Source organism: Gadus chalcogrammus, chromosome 4, assembly GCF_026213295.1.
Source record: "Gadus chalcogrammus isolate NIFS_2021 chromosome 4, NIFS_Gcha_1.0, whole genome shotgun sequence".
Classification (NCBI taxonomy): domain Eukaryota; kingdom Metazoa; phylum Chordata; class Actinopteri; order Gadiformes; family Gadidae; genus Gadus; species Gadus chalcogrammus.
Genome location: NC_079415.1, coordinates 10,669,151 through 10,689,628, shown reverse-complemented (window position 1 = coordinate 10,689,628; position 20,478 = coordinate 10,669,151). Strand labels below are relative to the sequence as shown.

The 20,478-nt window shown below is 44.4% G+C and overlaps 1 pseudogene; it reads right to left on the bottom strand.

Annotated features, from left to right (window-relative positions):
* Positions 1-1,673: 1,673 nt before the first annotated feature.
* On the bottom strand, positions 1,674-20,463 carry LOC130381130 (calsenilin-like; annotated as a pseudogene).
* Positions 20,464-20,478: the final 15 nt, after the last annotated feature.

Below are 20,478 nucleotides of genomic sequence, written 5' to 3'. Positions count from 1 at the left end.
CACACATAAACACCCAAACACACACACGTGTCACACACACATACACATAAACACAACACACACACACACACACACACACACACACACACCGAGTAGTTTGCTGCTGTGGGTAAACGGACATTAAGCCACCTGTCATCGCTCAATACAAATCAAAAGCTTCGAGCCACATGGTCTCTAGAGAACAATGCAGCATCCAGAACCCTCCCTGCATTCTGTCCACACAGGGATTCAGGCATTGTGTGGCATATGTACACTACCATTATACAAGGCCTTGCCTCTATTAACTCCTATTCAAATAACATTTGATCAAAATAAATAAAAAAATACTCTACAAACAACACAAACATACATCACTATAGTAAACACAGGCAATGTATACCATCTATATTCACATGGAGCAGGATTATAATGGAACTTGAATATGATATTGTTGCCCCCCTTCACGTCATCCTACAGAATAATGCAATGGTTGGAATAAATGCTAAACATATAACATTTAAATACATAAATAATATTGTATCAAAAAATTGGAAACATATTTACCTTTCTGAATAATCACAGGGAGAATTTTCGGTCAAATCACACCCATGTCAGGGCAGCACATAGTGGTTCCCACGACGACCATGTCCACATGTGTTGGGTGGACAGACAACATAGCTCCTCCCACCCCAAACCAACGTGCCTTTGCTATTGGTTGAATATCAAAGGATGCAGTGCTGAATATTGCAGTAGGCATGGTGATTTGTGCTGATATGCTACTCTGCCCTGTTATTCATTCACTGCTACCGTTTCAGTGTAGGGAGAACTTTCAGTGCTCCAAAGTGCTGTCTATGCTCATTAGCTCTTTGCTGTCCCGTGTCTGCCAAACAGTGATACCAAGACTAGAGAGATCTATTAATAACCTTTGTATTCAATACTTTGACAATGGCTATGACTCAGAGCATCAATCGCAAAACTCAATCCAAGGCCAAGGTTAAAGGTGAACGTAGATGTTTATTTTGGAGCAAATAACAAGTATTTTCACGTTTAGAAAGTGATTCAACCGATTGGTTTACAGTATATCACAGCACTAACTCATCCATCTGTTCCCCTGTGATTCTAACCCGAGTTACAATCACAGGACTAACCCTACGCCTGTGATTTGCATTGCAAAGCAGGAATGAATCCCAGTGTGGTGTCTTCAAACAACCTCCCTGATTTGGCCATGTTGCCCCATTTCAAGTGATAATAAAAAGATCTTAACTTGTGCTTGAGAAGAAAGTTTTCTTGTGCATAATCCTTTGCATTCAATTGCATTCCTAACTAGAACATAACAGTGTTACTGAAAGTGTTTTTGAACGTGGCATACAATGAAACAAGCTTTGGAATAAAGAGGTTGGGTTCCGTCAGGGCCGTTGCTACAATTCCTGGGCCCCTATACAAGAGGAACTGATTGTCCCCCCTGCGCTGAATTGTTGACGGGGGGGGGTGGAAGGAGCAATTGTGGGGGGGGGGGGGTGAAAGAGCAATTGTTGACGGGGGGGGGGGGGGGGGGGAGCAATTGTTGACGGGGGGGGGGGGGGGGGGGGGCTAGTATAGTACTATGGGCTGGTAGTTAAAAAAAAAAAAAAAAATTTTTGTGGGCCCCCCCTGGGCTGTGGGCCCCTAGAATCGTCATCACCTTTCACCCCTTATCGACGGCCCTGGGTTCCGTTACCATCATGTCCCATGCAATATCCTTACTGGTGACAATGAGGTCTTTTAAAAAATAAGCACACTGTGTACTCTGAGGACTTCATGATGCTCCTAGATGACGTTCTCAAAGAGCTGCATGGACGCCATAATACTTTCATCCTGTTGGAAAAAAGAATTTACTTCAGACCTTAATCTTGACTCTTGACCATAATTGACCATACTCATCCATACATTCCATACTCATCATTGACCATACTCTTGACCATTTCGTTGTATAGGTGACTGTACAATGACAATAAAGTCTATCTTTATCTTTATCTTTATCTTTATCTTTATCTTTAAAAACACAATATGTGTGGTGAAAAGGAACACAAAGTTTACCTTCTGACAAGTTTCTATGAACTCATCAATGGTCACCACTCCGTCTCTGTTCCGGTCCATCTTCTAAATGATAGTAATAATCATAAATAAATAAATAAGAATCATCATCATAATCATAGTGACATTAACGATTATATCCTGAATATGACAATTGATATTTTAGCTAAGAGGTCAGCTGGTTTCACTTCTATTACCCCTCTGTGATAGAGGCTTCCCTGCTGGTTTCACTACTATTACCCCTCTGTGATAATAGAGGCCTCTACACTGGTTTCACTACTATTACCCTCTGTGATCTAATAGAGGCCTCCACTGTTTCACTACTATTACCCTCGTGATAATAGAGGCCTCTCCACTGGTTTCACTAACTATTACCCTCTGTGATAATAGAGGCCTCTCCACTGGTTTCACTACTATACCCCTCTTGATTGAGGCCTCTCTCAATGGTTTCACTACTATTACCCCTCTGTGATAATAGAGGCCTCTCCACTGGTTTCACTACTATTACCCCTCTGTGATAATAGAGGCCTCTCCACTGGTTTCACTACTATTACCCCTCTGTGATAGAGGCTTCCCTGCTGGTTTCACTACTATTACCCCTCTGTGATAGAGGCTTCCCTGCTGGTTTCACTACTATTACCCCTCTGTGATAATAGAGGCCTCTACACTGGTTTCACTACTATTACCCCTCTGTGATAATAGAGGCCTCTCCACTGGTTTCACTACTATTACCCCTCTGTGATAATAGAGGCCTCTCCTGGTTTCACTACTATTACCCCTCTGTGATAATAGAGGCCTCCACTGGTTTCACTACTATTACCCCTCTGTGATTGAGGCCTCTCCACTGGTTTCACTACTATTACCCCTCTGTGATAATAGAGGCCTCTCCACTGGTTTCACTACTATTACCCCTCTGTGATTGAGGCCTCTCCACTGGTTTCACTACTATTACCCCTCTGTGATAATAGAGGCCTTTCCGCTGGTTTCACTACTATTACCCCTCTGTGATTGAGGCCCCTCCACTGGTTTCACTACTATTACCCCTCTGTGATTGAGGCCCCTCCACTGGTTTCACTACTATTACCCCTCTGTGATTGAGGCCCCTCCACTGGTTTCACTACTATTACCCCTCTGTGATTGAGGCCTCTCCGCTGGTGTCATCCTACCATGACCCCTCTGTTATAGAGACCTAAATGGAGGAGAAAGTAATTGTGTCCGTTTGGGGACTCACAGAGCTCGATCATATAACGCCAAAAGCTGTGTGCGCCTCCAGATGATACAAGTAAAGACTTGCAATGGTTATTATTTCGCCCATGGTTGACATGAATTTGCCGAAAATACCGTCTCCTTCAATATTTCTAGGAAACAGCCCTGTGTATTCGCGCAGGTTAGAACGCAGTTAGGGCTCAGTCTTGAGTACCGTTCTACGCAGACCCACCAACACTTTACAGTTGATTATGCTATCTATGCAATGTTTTATAAAGAGCAAAGAGAGAGGATGCGTTGTATTTAGGGAACACAAGCGCACACACACACACACACACACACACACACAGACACACACACACCTGGAAGAATCTCTCCACATGATCGACCGGCGCATCGTCTCGAACGCTGGGACATGTGTACCGGCCCATCATGTCATATATGGACGTCATTATGGCCAGCATTTCCTGAAGAACACACACACGCTCAACAAATAAGATTACACCCTTTGGAGATGTGTGTCGCAGTAAGTAACTGTACCACTGTATTATACTCATAATATAGTTTACTGTACTACTGTGTTGTACTTATATTAGTCTGTACTACTGTACCTTTATATTAACGGAACCGTCCTAATTGATAACCCCCATTGGAGATGATCCACTTTACCTCTTTAGTAACGTATCCGTCCTTATTGATGTCGTACAGGTTGAAGGCCCATCGAAGCTTCTCAGTCACAGAGCCCCGAAGCAACACGGATAATCCGATCACAAAGTCCTACAGAAATAAGGAAGATTCAAAATTAAAGTAGAGATTTTTCAGATTTCTGATACCTCATTCTGGCTAAACCAGTGTGATGCATAAACAATTAAGCACAATTTAGATTCATGATTTAATTAAATATCCTGATGATATATTCCTCATTTCGTTTTTTATCTCTAGGTAAACTTACTTCAAACCGTATTGAACCATTTCTGTCTTGACATTTCTTCCCAATGCATTGAACAGGAAATGTGCATAGGTGGTGGCATCTAGCAAGAAAAACACAGGGTGGATTTATTAGGCAAAAAATGTAAACAGGTTGTATCTGACAATAAGCATACTAAACAAACTATAAATTTAACTCGGTTATCACAGAAAGAGATTTAATCATCTCATATTTAACCTGGAAAGAATCTGTGTCTGAACCTGGTAGGGTCCCAACTGGGGTCCCTCAGGGTTCTCTTCTGGGTCTCATGCTTGTCTCTCTGTAACCCAAGTCACTGGGTTCTGTCCTTGACCCAAATGGCTTGCAAATGACACACATCAATTCAGTCTTTTCTGTTCTAAAAGCAGGTGGCTGGTGGACATCTCTCAGTGGATGCAGACACATCAGATGAAGCTCAGTCTGGACTGAGATGCTCTTCCTTCAAGGGAAGGCATCTCCCATCAACGTCTCTCCATCAATATTTGGAATTATGTGGTGTCTGCGGCTGCGACTGCAAAGAAGCCTGGTTTTGACACTGGATGACCAGCTGTCCTTTGCTCTCGACAATGCTGCAACAACCCGCTCCTGCAGAATCATTCCACAAAATAAAAAGGACACGTCCGTTCCTCAAAAACAGACTTCCATGAAGGTTTATGTCCCTGCTCTTTGTCATCTCGGGTCTTGAAGACTACCACAACTCCCTTCTGCCTGCCTGCATGTGTCATTGGACTTCTGCAGCACACCAGAATGCAGCAGCCCTGGCCCCAAAATGGTGGTACGAGCTCCAAACTGACATCAGGACTGAAGAAACCCTGCACATTTTCTGCCGCAGACTGCTCATCTCTCATCTCATCTCATCTCATCTCATCTCATCTCATCTCATCTCATCTCATCTCTCATCAACTCATCTCATCTCATCTCATCTCTCATCAACTCATCTCATCTCATCTCATCTCTCATCAACTCATCTCATCTCATCTCATCTCATCTCATCTCATCTCATCTCTCATCAACTCATCTCATCTCATCTCATCTCTCATCAACTCATCTCATCTCATCTCATCTCATCTCTCATCTCTCATCTCATCTCATCTCATCTCTCATCAACTCATCTGCTCGGACTGCGCCTCAGCCCATAGGAAAGAATTATAATGATAACTTTCTCTACTAGTTTCTGTAATGAGGAAAGCCCATGAGGGGGAGTACAGGGACCTGGTGAAAGCTTTCACTGACTGGAGCGAGAAGAACGGCCTCCTATTGAAAACCCATAGGACCAAGGAGATGGAGGTGGACTTTCGCAAGTCAAAGCCCCCACCTTACCCAGTCAACATTCAAGGGAAGAACATTTAGGAGGTGGAAACATACAAATACATAAGGGTGCGCCTTGACAATAAACTGAACTGGTCACTAAACAATGACGCCCTCTACAGGAAAGGACAGAGCCGACTAATCTTCCTTAGGTGGCTCGGGTCCTTTGTGGTCGGCAGCGAAATGCTGCCTTTCTATGCTTCTTAAGGTATTCATGTGGCGAAGTGGGGTCGAGTAAGTGAGGTCTAACTGCCAAACGGACAGGAAGTTAGCCAAAATGGTGTCATCACGTATATTGCTTTTAACACTTACATTATTATATAATTGTATTACAGTACTGTATTGTAATCCTAAGCGTTAAAAGAGCTATGTATTGACTGGGTTTCCGCCTAGAGAAGAAGGCGCAGGGGTGCAGCTTTTGGTCGGTGGCAACCGTCTGGGATAGGACAGCCCCGACTCCCACATCAGAGATTTCCACCTCGAACACGAACTGCCGTTCAGGATCCGGCATGAACAGAATGGGGGCCGAAGTGAACTGCTCCTTTAGGGCCTGGAAGGCGTCATGGGCGGCCAACGTCCACTGGAAAGGCACTTTTCAGGAGGCGAGGGCCATGAGGGGGGCTGCCACCGCGCTGTAACCTCTGTTGAACCTCCGGTAGAAGTTGGCGAAACCCAGGATACGTTGAAGCTGTTTGCGGGAGTACGGGACGGACCAGGTAGTGACGGCGGAGACCTTGGCTGAGTCCGTCAGCCCGGCCCCCCTCCCTACGATGTACCCCATGAAGGAGGCAGAACTGGACCTCACACTTTGACGAAGAGGGAGTTCTCTAATAGGCACTGCAGGACCGCTTGGACCTGGTGGACGTGTTCGTCTCTGGACCGGGAGAAGATCAAGATGTCGCCATGGGAGACTAACACAAACTTGTTCAGCATATCTCGCAGCACATTGTTCACCAGGGTTTGGAAGGTATTCAGGGCATTTGTGAAGCCGAAGGGCGTCACCAGGTACTCGTAGTGGCCGGAGGGGGTGTTGAAAGCAGACTTCCATTTGTGTCCCTCGTGGATCGAAACCAGATGATAGGCGTTGCGTAGGTTCGAGCTTGGCGTAGATGGTGGCGCCTTCTAGAAGCTCAAAAGCATATGCAATGAGAGGCAGAGGGTAATGATTATTTATCAGAATGTTGCTCAACCCTCGATGGTCAATGCAAGGACGAAGCAAATGATCCTTCTTTGCAACAAAGAAAAACCCCGCTCCTGCCGGGCACGAGGAAGGGCGGATGATACCCGCCAATAGAGAATTATTAACGTACGTGCCCATTGCTTCTCTCTCAGGGGCGGCCAGGGTGTACAGGCGGCCCGACACAGGGGACAGGTGATTACCAAGGCACTAGAAGAATTTATTTCAATATGTTTTAGAAATATACTCATACAGAGATCAAATTGTCCTGTTACGGGGTGGAACTTAAAACAACCCAAGTGACAAAGAAATTCATAATAATGTTTGGGATTGCATGCCTAAGGTGGGAAAACACATTTTCTCAGAGGTTCAAATAGTCCTTCAACAGATGCAATGTTCAGAAACACAATCTTTTGTGGTATATTTTTCCGTAACCAGAGAACCCAAAGTGCACCGAATTGGAAATCATTCCATTCTTCCTTTGAAGAACACAGGGAAATTCCTTCACCCACTCTTCTTAGTAATCCATGATGATCCATTTAGGAATTTGTTGCATGGAAAAAACTATACTATGTCTGTTGAGGAGGAAACATGGCAGACAAGAACATCAGGCTGCTGGACAAACTGGTCGAGAAGGCTGGTTCAGTGCTCGGGACACAATGCCAGCCATCCTCTCCACCACATCCTGCCAGAACGGAGGAGCAGCCGCAGCACACGGCTCTCCTTGCTGCGCTGTAGAACTGAGCGGTACAGAACACCCTTTGTCCCCACAGCCATGAGACTATACAACACCTCAGGCGAGGGTAGAGGCCTATCGTGACTTTTTCCCTCTCGCTCTCCCCCAAACCACCCCCAACACACACTGGAAAGTGGTTATCTTCTTCATGGTTGAGTGCACTTGGAAGTCGCTTGTGATAGAAGCGTCAGCTAAACAAATGTAATGTGATGCACCATATCTTACCACGAACCACTGATAAAGAAACAATCCAATTCTACTGATCCAATATTATATGAATTTGGGGCCATTAGAAATGCAATATCTGTTATCTCTTTCTTTTTCAATTTAAAAAGGTTGAATTTGCTAACGACTGCCAGCATCAAGTGTGTCAGCATTTTTCAAAAGAAAGGAGAAAGCTTTGAGGCAAACAGGTTCACTCTCTATTAGAGTTATTTCTACTCACCTCCTTGAGGGAAGAACTGGGAGTAAATAATCTTAAAAGTCTCCTCATCCACCAGTCCGCTGGGACACTCCTGTTAAAAAAAAGACAGGTTTACCAACCCATTAAGGCTGGCCGCATGCTGGAAGCGTTTGCATTAGTATTCCACTCAACAAAACATTACTGAAGCACACAAAAACAAGAGCAGATGAGGGGATTCTATGGGCTTTCTCAGGCGGACTGTCTGAAGAAAGGAAAGTGGCAAGTGTTTCCTCATCAAGGCTGACCTCCCAGTCCAGTATAAAGTGAACACAACTATCTGCCTTTGTCCTGTCTCAACTGGTAGAGCAAGGCATAAACAATGCCACGGTTACGGGTTCCATTCCCTGCTCCTGGGGCCACCAAAGACCGCATAAACCAACGTTGTACACATGGCAGACATCCCATCTACCCACAGCGTATACATGGATTTCTATTGAGCGTACCCACACGTGCCGACGATGTTGTGGGGCGCCTTGGAAAGATCCAGTTGGCATTTAAAAGAAAATTAGGAACTGGGTTCATGAATGGGCTCCACAAGGTTATTAAGAGCAAACGAAAGAAACTAAGAACAAAAGAAAGAAAGATAGAATGAAAGTATGAAACAAAATAATTAAAGAATTAAAGAATTAAAGAAAGAAAGCAAGCATGAAAGAAGAAAATACAGCAATCAATCAAACAATCAATCAAACTTCAACTGACAGACCGCCGACCGATCACTGTCAGTCAGCTAATCTCTCATGCCTACATTCTTGAAGCCTCTGTAGAGCGACTGCAGCTCCTTCTTGGTGAACGCGGTCTGGGCCTGTAGCTGTTCCAGCCCCTCTGGCTGGTGTCGCACCATGGAAAGCTCCAGCTCCATGTCACAGCTCTCTGGTCGGCAGGGGAGAGGCAGCAGGGGGGAGGAAAAGAAAGAAAAGAAACAGGGGAGGTTTGAGTTGTAGGAAGACGAGGGAGTTTTGTGAAACTGAAAACTACGTTTTCAATAAAACAATGAATGAAAACCGGGGTCAAGAAATATGATTACTCACCATCTTTACACACAACCGTCATTTTTTAAGGTTTGGAGAATGGTGGGGAGATTCAAATGGGAAGATGATAATGGAAACAGGAAAGGGTGAAAACGAAAGACGCAGTAAGAAACCACACAGATATTCAGCTCACAAAGTGAGTGGAGTGAAGTTACTCACCGTCTTAAAGGAGAGCGATGAGGGTTTGACGAGGTGAGAGGGAAAAGCACATATTCAGACAATTAGAAAGTGTATTTTAAATCATCCATGTTTCTTTCATCACACAGACAGTAGGTGCACTACAACGTGTCAACAATGAAATTCCTATTGTTTTTTAAACAGTATTACAAAAACAACCAAGCAGAGTGGAGACATCTGCCTGTTAACCTCCAATTACATCTCGCCCACAGAACAAATCTTTAAAAAATAAAAACCTTCATTGAAAGGTCAGACAACAGCTGTCTACTTACCATCCAGGGACAGGGGCTCCCAGATACCAAACTGTTTGAGCACGACTACAAAGAGACAGATCACCACGGCGATGCCCATGACCTCCATGCCCTCCAGCCCCATAGTGCTTTGGCATCGGACCCCCGACTGCCCCCCACCAAAAAACGGGTTTCCTTCTACTCCAACTCACCCCGCGAAACGAGCAGGTAATCAAAAGACACCAACTACAACAACAACTTCATCGATGGTCGTTAGGCACTGAATGCGTAGGGTTTACCTCTTCAAACACAACTAAAACCTGTTCTCTAACTCCAGAGGCCTGTCCTGGGGCAGACCAAACCGTTGCCGTGGGCACCGTGCGCTGTGGTGCAGATGGAGTGTCCGCGCAACGCTCCCACCGGTCCATTCTGCTCCCTCGCCTTCACCCCACCTCACGGCTCAGTGTACTGTCCGGACTCCGGCCAAGTCAGGAACTCCTCCCCCCTCTCTCTCTCTATGTGTGTCTCTCTCTCTCACTCTCTCTTCATGTGTCTCTCTCACTCTCTTTCTCTCTCTCCATGTCTCTCTCCATGTCTCTCACTCTCTTTCTCTCTCTCCATGTCTCTCTCTCACTCTCTCTCCATGTCTCTCACTCTCTTTCTCTCTCTCCATGTCTCTCTCTCTCTCTCTCTCTCTCTCTCTCTCTCTCTCTCTCTCTCTCTCTCTCTCTCTCTCTCTCTCTCTCCATGTCTCTCTCCCTATTCCTCTCTCCCGATTTCTCCCATGTTATCCCTCCGTATGTGTTCTTCTTGGTTGGGTGGGCGGGATATGTGAATGAATGGGTACTAGTCCTAATAGATGGCTTGATTGACACCCTAAGCGCCTCTCAGGCCAGTATCTGCCCCGTCATTAAGAGGATGTTAGTCTTAAACCAGCCATTGATCTGCTGATGGCTTGAATATTTGCAGCACTTAAGAGTTGTGTTGTTGTTGTGGCGCTACGTCCGTCTTACTGACCGTGTCTTAGACATAGAGTAGATCAGTTGGATCAGTCACATCGGTCGTTTAGACACCCAATCAGACGCATCGCGCATTTCAGCCAATCAAGGCGCAGTTTAAGATGTCAGGTTGAGATCCAAAACACCAATGCTGTAGATCAAAAAAGCATTGGTCCTACAACACTTGAGTGTGTTTTGATTGTTACATACATTCTATTTATCTATTTATTTATTTGTTTCTATCGTTTGTTGAAAGACGCAGACAAGAAGCCGACAAAGGGAGCAGTGAGCCCCGGGGACAAATGATGATTCAGCACACCGTAATGGACTAGGTTGGAGCAGGAGAGTGGGGCTTGGGGTGGGGGTGAGATCAATGGAGAGAGGGGTGAAATACTGGTCTGATGGAGAGACATGTAGCTGGGCCACAAAAAGCATTTCGATGGACAGGTAAGAGCGCAAGGTTCCTAATGTACCACATTATTAACAATAATAATAATAATAATAAGTTCTCAAAATGTGTTCTCACTCTCTCTCGCCCTCTCTCTCTCGCCCTCCCTCTCTCGCCCTGCCTCCCTCTCTCTCTCTCTCTCTCTCTCTCTCTCTCTCTCTCTCTCTCTCTCTCTCTCTCGCCCTCGATAATGATTGAACTATCTATACATCCAGCTATATATCAATATCTATCTATATATAAATAAATATATGCATATAGTACAGTACGTATCTCGCATCCTACTCAGGCCTATAAGTGTTGTGAGGTTGAAGCAATAACTTAATGTAACTTTACATTTTTAATGCACCGTAAGTGCTGATGTGTCCATGCTAATAAATACAGACCGACATCAGTTGAGTTCGGAGACGCCAACGGTGCAGAAATCAGCCTTTAATGACTCACTGAGAGCAGGTTAAGAGTATATGTGTAACAATACAAAAACACACACACAAACCATGAACCCCTTTTGTCTCTTCTTCAGTCCTGAAATCGTATTATCTTCAACCATGTCAATTTTATTTGATTTATTTTGTACACTATTTTCGTATTCTTCTTCCACAACAGAAACAATGTGTTATTGAAGCTTTATCTTCTTGGAAGATAAACCATTCTGCTCTACCTTCTGAGCTACAGCCGCTGTCCATATATTTCAGCAGTCTTTTAGTCATAAAAAGTAAACGATAAATCGATGGCTCCACCCACTAGTGCGCTAATCATGTGCGCAATAGGCCTTATGGAGACTTAGATGAGGTGTCATTCCCTCTCTTCTTCAACACGCAGACCTGTCTCTCTTCAATGTTCAGGTAAATACTTCTGTTACACCACCGTGCCTGAGGTTGATTAGGCCTTACGAGTCACTGCAAATCCCTCCCCTTGTGACATCACAAGTGGGAGTTTCCACATAATGGTTAGTTCAAGGGCAAGGTGGCTTTGCTGCTGGGCTGCACAAACTGGTTTGAGCCATACAGTAGGTTTCTGCAAACCACAAGTGGGCATGGCAACAGTGGTGGGCGGGACTAACCTGTTACTAACTGGTTAGGCTGGAGTCTACTATGCACCGGTCTGTACACCAGCGCCTGTGATGTCATAAGGGGGGGTGTTTGTAAAACGAGAGTAATGAGTGATTAATTCCACACCTGGGGGTGACATTGTGAACACGTGATTTGATAATACACTGGGCAGGATAATGTAATGTGGTCTGTGATGGCGGAGAAGAGAGAGTGCATGGAAGTGGATACTTACACTTCTGCTGATACATCAACTAAATCGTTTTCTTAATGCTTTAATAGGCAACATTATAGTCCCTTCAAGCATAATAGTTATGACATTGTTACATCTTAACCGACTGTCTGGGACTTTTGCACGTTGTACTTTAAACAAGAACCTTTCTTGACAAACGATTACTATTGTTTCCTCTAGTTATAGTCCTGGCCTTCAACCAAGTCTTTGACCTTAGGTGTAGTTTTGATGAACATCTAATGATATTATTTTTGTTTTTGTGAAGCCAGGTTCCTCAAAGTAACAAAAGCTTCAAAGTTAATTCTACTGCACAAGAAGCTCCATCTAGGTGCATTAATAGATAGTGACCACTAGGTGGTGTTACGAACCAGCCACTGATCCAATAATATAATTATTCAAAGGAACACTGCTTGCCCATCACATTTGTGAGTTTGATAGATTTACAAAAATCTTACAATAAATTGAACATTTGAATCATGACATATTCATATAATAATCTAATAATCCTTCAACCACACTGGTAAGATTTATATATGGGAACATCACTTTAGGAAGGGATCACATAAAGATCCTATAACATATACAAGTGTATTATAATGAGTGAATGAGCATTAGAAACACATTAGAAATGGAATGTATTTTTAATGGTAGTGTAGAGTATTCATTACAAACATTTGCCACAAGACAGATGTCTGCTTGCATGCAGATTAAGTAACTGTGCATGGATCTCTGGTTTCCCTATTACCAATACTCAAACATGTTGGAACGGAGCCACAAAACCCTGCTGGACATCAAATAAAGGTCATTTATTTAATTTATATAATTAGGTTATTATTAATATTAACATAATCTCTCTCTTACGGCCATAGGGCAGTTTGAAAATGGTTTAGTCTGACCGTATTATGAAATGCCATGTTTGACGTCACAGGAATATATATATATATTTAAACAGGACTTGTTTCTATTAATATCTTTACTGTACCGACAGCGATATATTGTTTCTCTTTCTTACTGATTGTAAATCATTATGGATTAAAGTTTTGGCCAAATGCCCTAAAGGTAAATGTAAATCAAACGTGAAATTGGACGACTATAGATCATGACATTTGGACCCTAACATCACTTGGACATCGGACATTTTGTGGGCCGGGATGGGTTCTGTGTGGGTTCTGTGTTGAGTTCTACGGGTTTGGTTCTGCGTTGCTGTGTGGAGGAAGGGAGCCATACGTCTCTAGCTGTGGTGTCCTCCAGAGCAGCTTCAATAATTTAGATCAGGCAGAAAATGAGGCCACGATTTTAGTACGGTGCGCTTCGTTCTTTCATGTCGTGGAGGATATGTCTGCTTATACAAAAGCAAGATGTATGATAATGACATTTGTCCTCCTTGGTAGAAGCTCCAGGTGTTTTAAATGGCCGGCCAGGAATATTGGGGCGCTAGACTGGTCAAATCCAAATATGCCACAAACTACATCTAGCTTCTGTTTGTGTGTGTCTGTCAGTGTAAGCCTGTATGCCGGCATTGTTGTGTGTGTGTGTGTGTGTGTGTGTGTGTGTGTGTGGTGTGTGTGTGTGTGTGTGTGTGTGTGTGTGTGTGTGTGTGTGTGTGTGTGTGTGTGTGTGTGTGTGTGTGTGTGTGTGTGTGTGTGTGTGTGTGTGTGTGTGTGTGCGGTAGCCTGTAGGTATGCATTCATGTGTGTTTGTGTTTGTGTGCATGTACTAATGTGTGTGTCAAAATATATTTAACATCAACATAAATCAGCAGTATTGATGTTAGCATACTTAATTACCAATATAAACAAGCGCTTACACATGTGTTTGCGCGTGTATGCATGTGTGTGTGTGTGTGTGTGTGTGTGTGTGTGTGTGTGTGTGTGTGTGTGTGTGTGTGTGTGTGTGTGTGTGTGTGTGTGTGTGCATGAGGGAGGTAGAGCAAACTGTGTCCCACATGACCAATATAATGGATTCATTCGGCTTTAATAGGAAGTGGATTTTGTCGATAGATTGACCGGGCCGCTGAACTAATGTGGCATCCGATGAAGACAAAAGTTTCCCCTTTTAACCGTCCACCGGGAGAGAGAGACGACGGAGCTTTAAATAAACTACCAGAGCCCGGACCTAGGCATTAAAATTCATGCCTTTTGAAAGTACTCTTTGCTCTCGTCTCCTCTCCTCTCCTCTTCTCTCCCCTCCTCTCCTCTCTCCTGTCATGTAATCTCCTCTCCTCTCTCCTGTCTCTTCTCCACTCCTCTCTTCTCCGCTTTGCTCTTCTCCTCTCCACTCCTTCTCTCCTCTCCTTTTCTCTCCTTTCTCCTGTCATGTTATCTCCTCCTCTCCATCTCCTCTCCTATCTCCTATCTCCTCTCCACTCCTCTCTTCTCTGCTTTCCTCTCCTCCTCTCCACTCCCTCTCTCCTCCCCTCTCCTTTTCTCTCCTCTCTCCTGTCATGTTATCTCCTCCTCTCCTCTCCTCTCTCCTGTCTCCTCTCCACTCCTCTCTTCTCTGCTTTCCTCTCCTCCTCTCCATCTCCTCTCCTCTCTCCTATCTCCTCTCCACTCCCTCTCTCCTCCCCTCTCCTTTTCTCTCCTCTCTCCTGTCATGTTATCTCCTCCTCTCCTCTCTCCTGTCTCCTCTCCACTCCTCTGTTCTCTGCTTTCCTCTCCTCCTCTCCACTTTTCTCTCCTCTCCTCTCTTGTTATTTCAGCACTGTTTAGGCTGTTTATGCTTTGAACTGTGTGTTTGTGTGCGTTTGTGTGTGTGAGGACAGGGACGTCCTTAGGGGGGGGTAAATTAGGATGATTCCAGGGGCGCAGCACTGACGGGGGCGCCCCAGAGGACACTGGTGGTATTATTAAAATTATGGAAAAAAAAAATCATCAAATGGTTTGTTTTGATGGTGGTTTGTTTCATTGTTTTTTTGTGGTTTGTTCCTCCATTTTTACAAAATCATTAGAAAGTCTTCACCCTATTATCACCCCTCTCATTTGTCATTATTTGGTACAGCCCATGTCTTACGCTACTGCAGAACAAAGTAGCAGCCAGGCAGATCATTGTGAAGCAAGTGCAGACTGCTAGTGTCTTAAACTAGCACTCTAAAGTCAGTTTGTGTGTATCCCGGTCGGTGAAATGAAGAAGTCAGGTTGTCAGGGGAGGAAAGAGAGGAAAGAGATAGAGGAAAGAGATCAAAGCAGTCGACAGTTCGTCACCCAGTTTTTTACCAAGAAAGGTATATTCCTTCCTCTACACTTTCCCAACAACCTGATAACAAGCCTAGTCTAGCAGCTAGGGCTACTGTAGCTAAAATGAGCGGACTATTTAATATCTCCCGTATGCAGGTGAGGCCAAGCAACGTGGCCATAGCGTCTTCATAGGGTCAACGTCTTTCCTAGGTGTAAATTAACACTTCTTAACCTACACCCTCCAGCCAATCAGAATCGAGTATTCACCCAGACCATGGTATAAATGGAGATAATGCAATGATTAGCATTCCATACTGCTTTCCAGCATGATAATAACATTTATTTAAACAGATTTAGATTTTTTTTATTGGCTGCATGACAATATTAGCAGACATTAAACTAAGGATACTTACATTTTAGCTGACTTTTAAGTTTAAGTCAGCTACAATTACAAGTAGTCTACCCTTAGATTAATAGCTGCTATTTACTGTAGGCTAATGCAGCAAATCAAAACATACAAATACATATTTAGTCATGCCCAGCTCAATCCAATCAAATAGACTGTTGACAACATTGTTTAATATGTTCAGATAATTATGAGACATATTCTCAATTATAAGATGTATCTTAGAGTCAGGGCCCTCTTCAAGCCATGATGATCCCACAGAAGAAACCAGTGAGGTTGAAATAGAAGGGGAGAAGGAGGACATTCTAAGTAGAAGCAGCACTGTCACAGTCTATTCCTAGGGACGTCCTTGTGTGAGGACGTGAGTGTTTGCGTGTGTTTGTGTACGAGTTTGCTGTGATGTCGTTGTGTGTTGTGTGTGTTCTGATTGGTGGGTGTATACCTGGGCCCTGAGGAGTGGTGCTGTCTATGATCCACTTGACGAGACAGCACTTCATAAAGGAGCTGCGTGTGATCCGGGGCCTCTGCCACTTGGGCCCCTCAGTCAGGCCGGAGGGCCCCGGAGACGGCTCTGTCCCATTGGCCTCGGGCACCAGGCCGCAACCCCCTCCTTTCACATCATCCTGAAGAGAGAACGAAAATGCATGAAATTAAAGCAAGCTTGCAGGATACTCAATTCAACTTTATTGAAGGCTCTGTGTGTTACAAGACAGGAACCCCCACGCTCAAATTGCTAGGGGTATCAGTAAATACAAAATAAACGTAAAATATACAGAAAATATACACAAAACAAACACTTAGTAATCTCATCATTTCATTTACTTAGCCATTCCTTCATAAACGTGGTGCTCTCCGCTAGCTTATGCCAGCTGTTTGTGCTATCCGCCATCGACACACGCGCAGGTAAGAACACACACGCACGCGCACACAACGCAGCTACACTCGCCCAGGTAAAACATTATGTTTTTAAACATAACGGCTCTGCCATCGAAACACGCGCCCAGGTAAGAACACACACGCACACACCGCAACAACACACTGTACACTGTAGCTTTAATGCAAATGAGGAGGAGAGAGGCGGGTCAAGGAGGAGGGTGGGGGTGTGGCCCTGAGCAGCTTGTGGCCACGGTACCATGCGCTCTGTAAACAGTGGATGTATCGCAATGGCGAGGTGCACACAGCCTTTGTGTAAATATTCTAGAACACTCTGGGTGCTCCGGCGGGAGTCCTGGAGCTCTATATCTGAATAATAACCATATTATACATAGATATCTCTATATCATATAATATATATTATCACGGCCAAAAGCTGTGTGCGCCTCCAGACGATATTATTAATCTCAAACAACTGTGTCGGGTTCTCCAACGTCCACATCAATTTGAAGTAGTCTGAACCACTCGCTGCCCGCTGCCGGCTGCCCGCTGCCCGCTCCCGGCTGCCGGCTGCCGGGCGGTGGTGCTTTGCGGCAGTGGGAGGCGGGCAGCGGGGCTCCGGCGGGAGACAATCGCGGGCAACAATCCCTTTCTCATCCATGTCGCAGTTCATGTACTTCATGGAGTCAAAGCCGAAGTTCCATTCCCCCAATTCCTTCTCAACCATGGCTGAGATAACCCCCACTACAGTCTCATTGTGGAAATACCAGAGATGTCAAAGAACCAACATGTTATGCGCCATAACACCAACAGCAGAACGGTTATCAAAATAACAAAGAGGTGTACAACACTTACATTGTGTGTAATCACACACACAAACACACGTGTGGCGCTCGCACGGTCGTAGCTCATTGTCTCATTGGCTGGCTGAATTCTCGGGGCGGGCAAGGTAGAGAAAGGGGAGGTGGCAACTCCCCTTATGAGGACATATGGGGAAAATTCCAAAACGGCGCGTCTGAGCTTTGTTTTTGCAAAGACGGAGCAGAATGCCTAGTGCTCGTTTTACACCCAACAACATTTCTAGCTACTGGGGGAGCACAGGTAGGCTAGGGGAACACATATTAATGTTAGAAAACCTCTGAAAGTGAAACTTTCATGCCATGGGTTCTTTAAACATAACGGCTCCGATGGGCCATATGTGTGAACAACATATCCTGACATTTGTACCCTGAAAATCTCCTGAATAATACTACCCCTGGGGTAGTATTTTCTTTGTAGGAAATGTAAATTACCTTATATGTGAATGAGGAGTAGAAAGTCTGTATTTCTCACACCACTTCAGTGGGCGTGTTGATGACACTTCTGCATGTCATTGAGTGGCCCCCTAAATGATAATCAGCCTGTTTAAATATATTAATATTAAAAAGTATTTAAATGTTGGCACTTTTACAGTTTTTCTTTATTGTATACACACAAAAAATGTAACTATGCACAATGGTCTACTTCAAATGCAGTTAGAAATATGGGACAGATGCTTCATTTTGTTTATATGCTACAGGCCGAAAGACTCAATTAATATGTAACTTACTTGAACCGTTTAAATATAACATTGCTTGGGGAGTCTAATTCCTCCACTGAAAAGGGTGGAAAGTGCTCTGCTTGTTAGCGATCTATCTCTTCTCTACATGTAGCCTAGTTGTGTAATGTTGCGCGGTTGCTGCTGAGGGAGGTAGCCTATTTGATTGATTCGCTGATTCGTTGATTCGTCCAATCATGTGGTGATAACAAAAAAGAAAAGCAATACCATTGGCCTGGGGCGCACACTGGTGCGACGCGAGGGCGAATTTTCCTGCGCCAATGAAAAGCTGTCTCTGCTTGATAGACAGCAAAAAGTTAGCGAGCTTACATGACTTCAACGTGGCCGGCGCCCCTGACTTGGAGGAGGGCTTTATTTCGAATGACGAATAACTAGCCTAGCCCAAATAATTGACGTTCAGATTAATTTAATTGGTTGCTGGCAGTGACGAGTATATCACACAATTAAACGAGGATAAACGCTAAGAATTTTGTTGATTTATTTCGTATTGATAATAGTTGATTAATAGTTAGCAGATATATTCAAGTGAATATTTCATGGAGGGGCGGCGCCCTAGCGCCCTCTATTGACCTACCGCCACTGGTCAACAACATTAGGATTACTTTAAAGTTTAAACTTAACTATTTTATACAAGATGAAAAACGTTTCTTATATTAAACTGCTCTCTGCAGTAATAAATGCTCCCTTTCCATTGTAGTTATGTTGTGTTTTTGTATCTCTCATCTCTATTAGATATGGAAGTGGGAATAGAAGCAGGAGTGAGGAGATGATGTGATACTGAGGTGTGTGTGTGTGTGTGTGTGTGTGTGTGTGTGTGTGTGTGTGTGTGTGTGTGTGTGTGTGTGTGTGTGTGTGTGTGTGTGTGTGTGTGTGTGTGTGTGTGTGTGTGTGTGTGTGTGTGTGTGTGTGTGTGTGTGTGTGTGTGTGCGCGTGCATGTGTGTGTGCATGTGTGTGTTTAACCGTCTGTGTTGGTCGAGGCAAATAAACAGAGAGAGAGAGAGAGAGAGAGAGAGAGAGAGAGAGAGAGAGAGAGAGAGAGAGAGAGAGAGAGAGAGAGAGAGAAAGAGAGAGAGAGATCAACTGGGGAGTTCCCGCTCATTTTGAAATATGAAATCCGTGAGTAAGTTGTTCAATAATTCACCCTCCATAAAACACCATCAATAAAAGATCACAGCAGGTGGCCCAGGACGGTGGACAGGAGCACAACACACACACACACACGCACGCACACACTCACACACACACACACACACACACACACACACACACGCACACAAATTAATTAAGCAGACAAAATCATCAACAAGACAACATGTAGAAAGCAGAGTATCGATGCAGAGTTATGCCCTACATGTACATTCACCACCAGACCAGACCAGACCGAACCAGACCAGACCAGACCAGACCGGACCGGACCGGACCAGACCAGACCAGACCAGACCAGACCAGACCTCCTCTTTCATCACCAGACCAGACAGGACTAGACACTGTGTGCCTATAGTCGTACCCCGGGACCTTTGGACCCCGGGACCGTTGCGCCCTGGGTCCGCCCTGGGACCCTGGGACCAACCCGAGACCCTGGGACCAACCCGAGACCCTGGGACCATCCCGGGACACTGGGACCATCCCGGGACCGTTGGAAAATTCTGGTGGTGACTGCTGACACAAGATCACTCACCAGAATATACTTGTTAGTTATATCAACTATAGTGACTGCAGCAGTTGCAAGTCTCCTATCTGCCAATGTCTCCCAGCTCAGTTCTTATTTACAGAGTTTTGTTTGGTGGTCACAACACCATAATAAGCTTGCTAATTATCGTCATACCTCTTCATTGGAACACATTTAGAATTAGATGTGGACTGTATAAGGTATTATTCTTCACACAAAGTAAACCAACGGTTGGAATTATTTCCCCATAAATAGATTTGGGGCAGAGAACGTCTAACTATAATAACGACACGACAAATTTGCATGGGTCAAAATTTAGGCGGTTCATTATCGATATCCCTAATGACTTGATCAGATGCAGAACGCAGGCGCACCAGGAGACAAGCTGTTGACAGAGGAATGATAAAACGACAAGTATCCTCGATTTATGGTCAACGACTCAATCTGAATTGTTCACGCTTAAATTACGCTTAAACTCTATTGAACAACCAGATTTGTTTTGTGATGTTTAAATCCACGCTTGCCGATTCAGAAAACGGACTCTGAAACTAATAGCCTACCTCCGTAAAACGAAAAATATGAAATACCTGCATTTTTGATTTGTGCTTTCCCGAAATCTTTTCAGACATCTCCATGCTTTAAAGATCCAGGAGAGCGAGAGCCGCCAGTGATGTGCGAGCAGTGA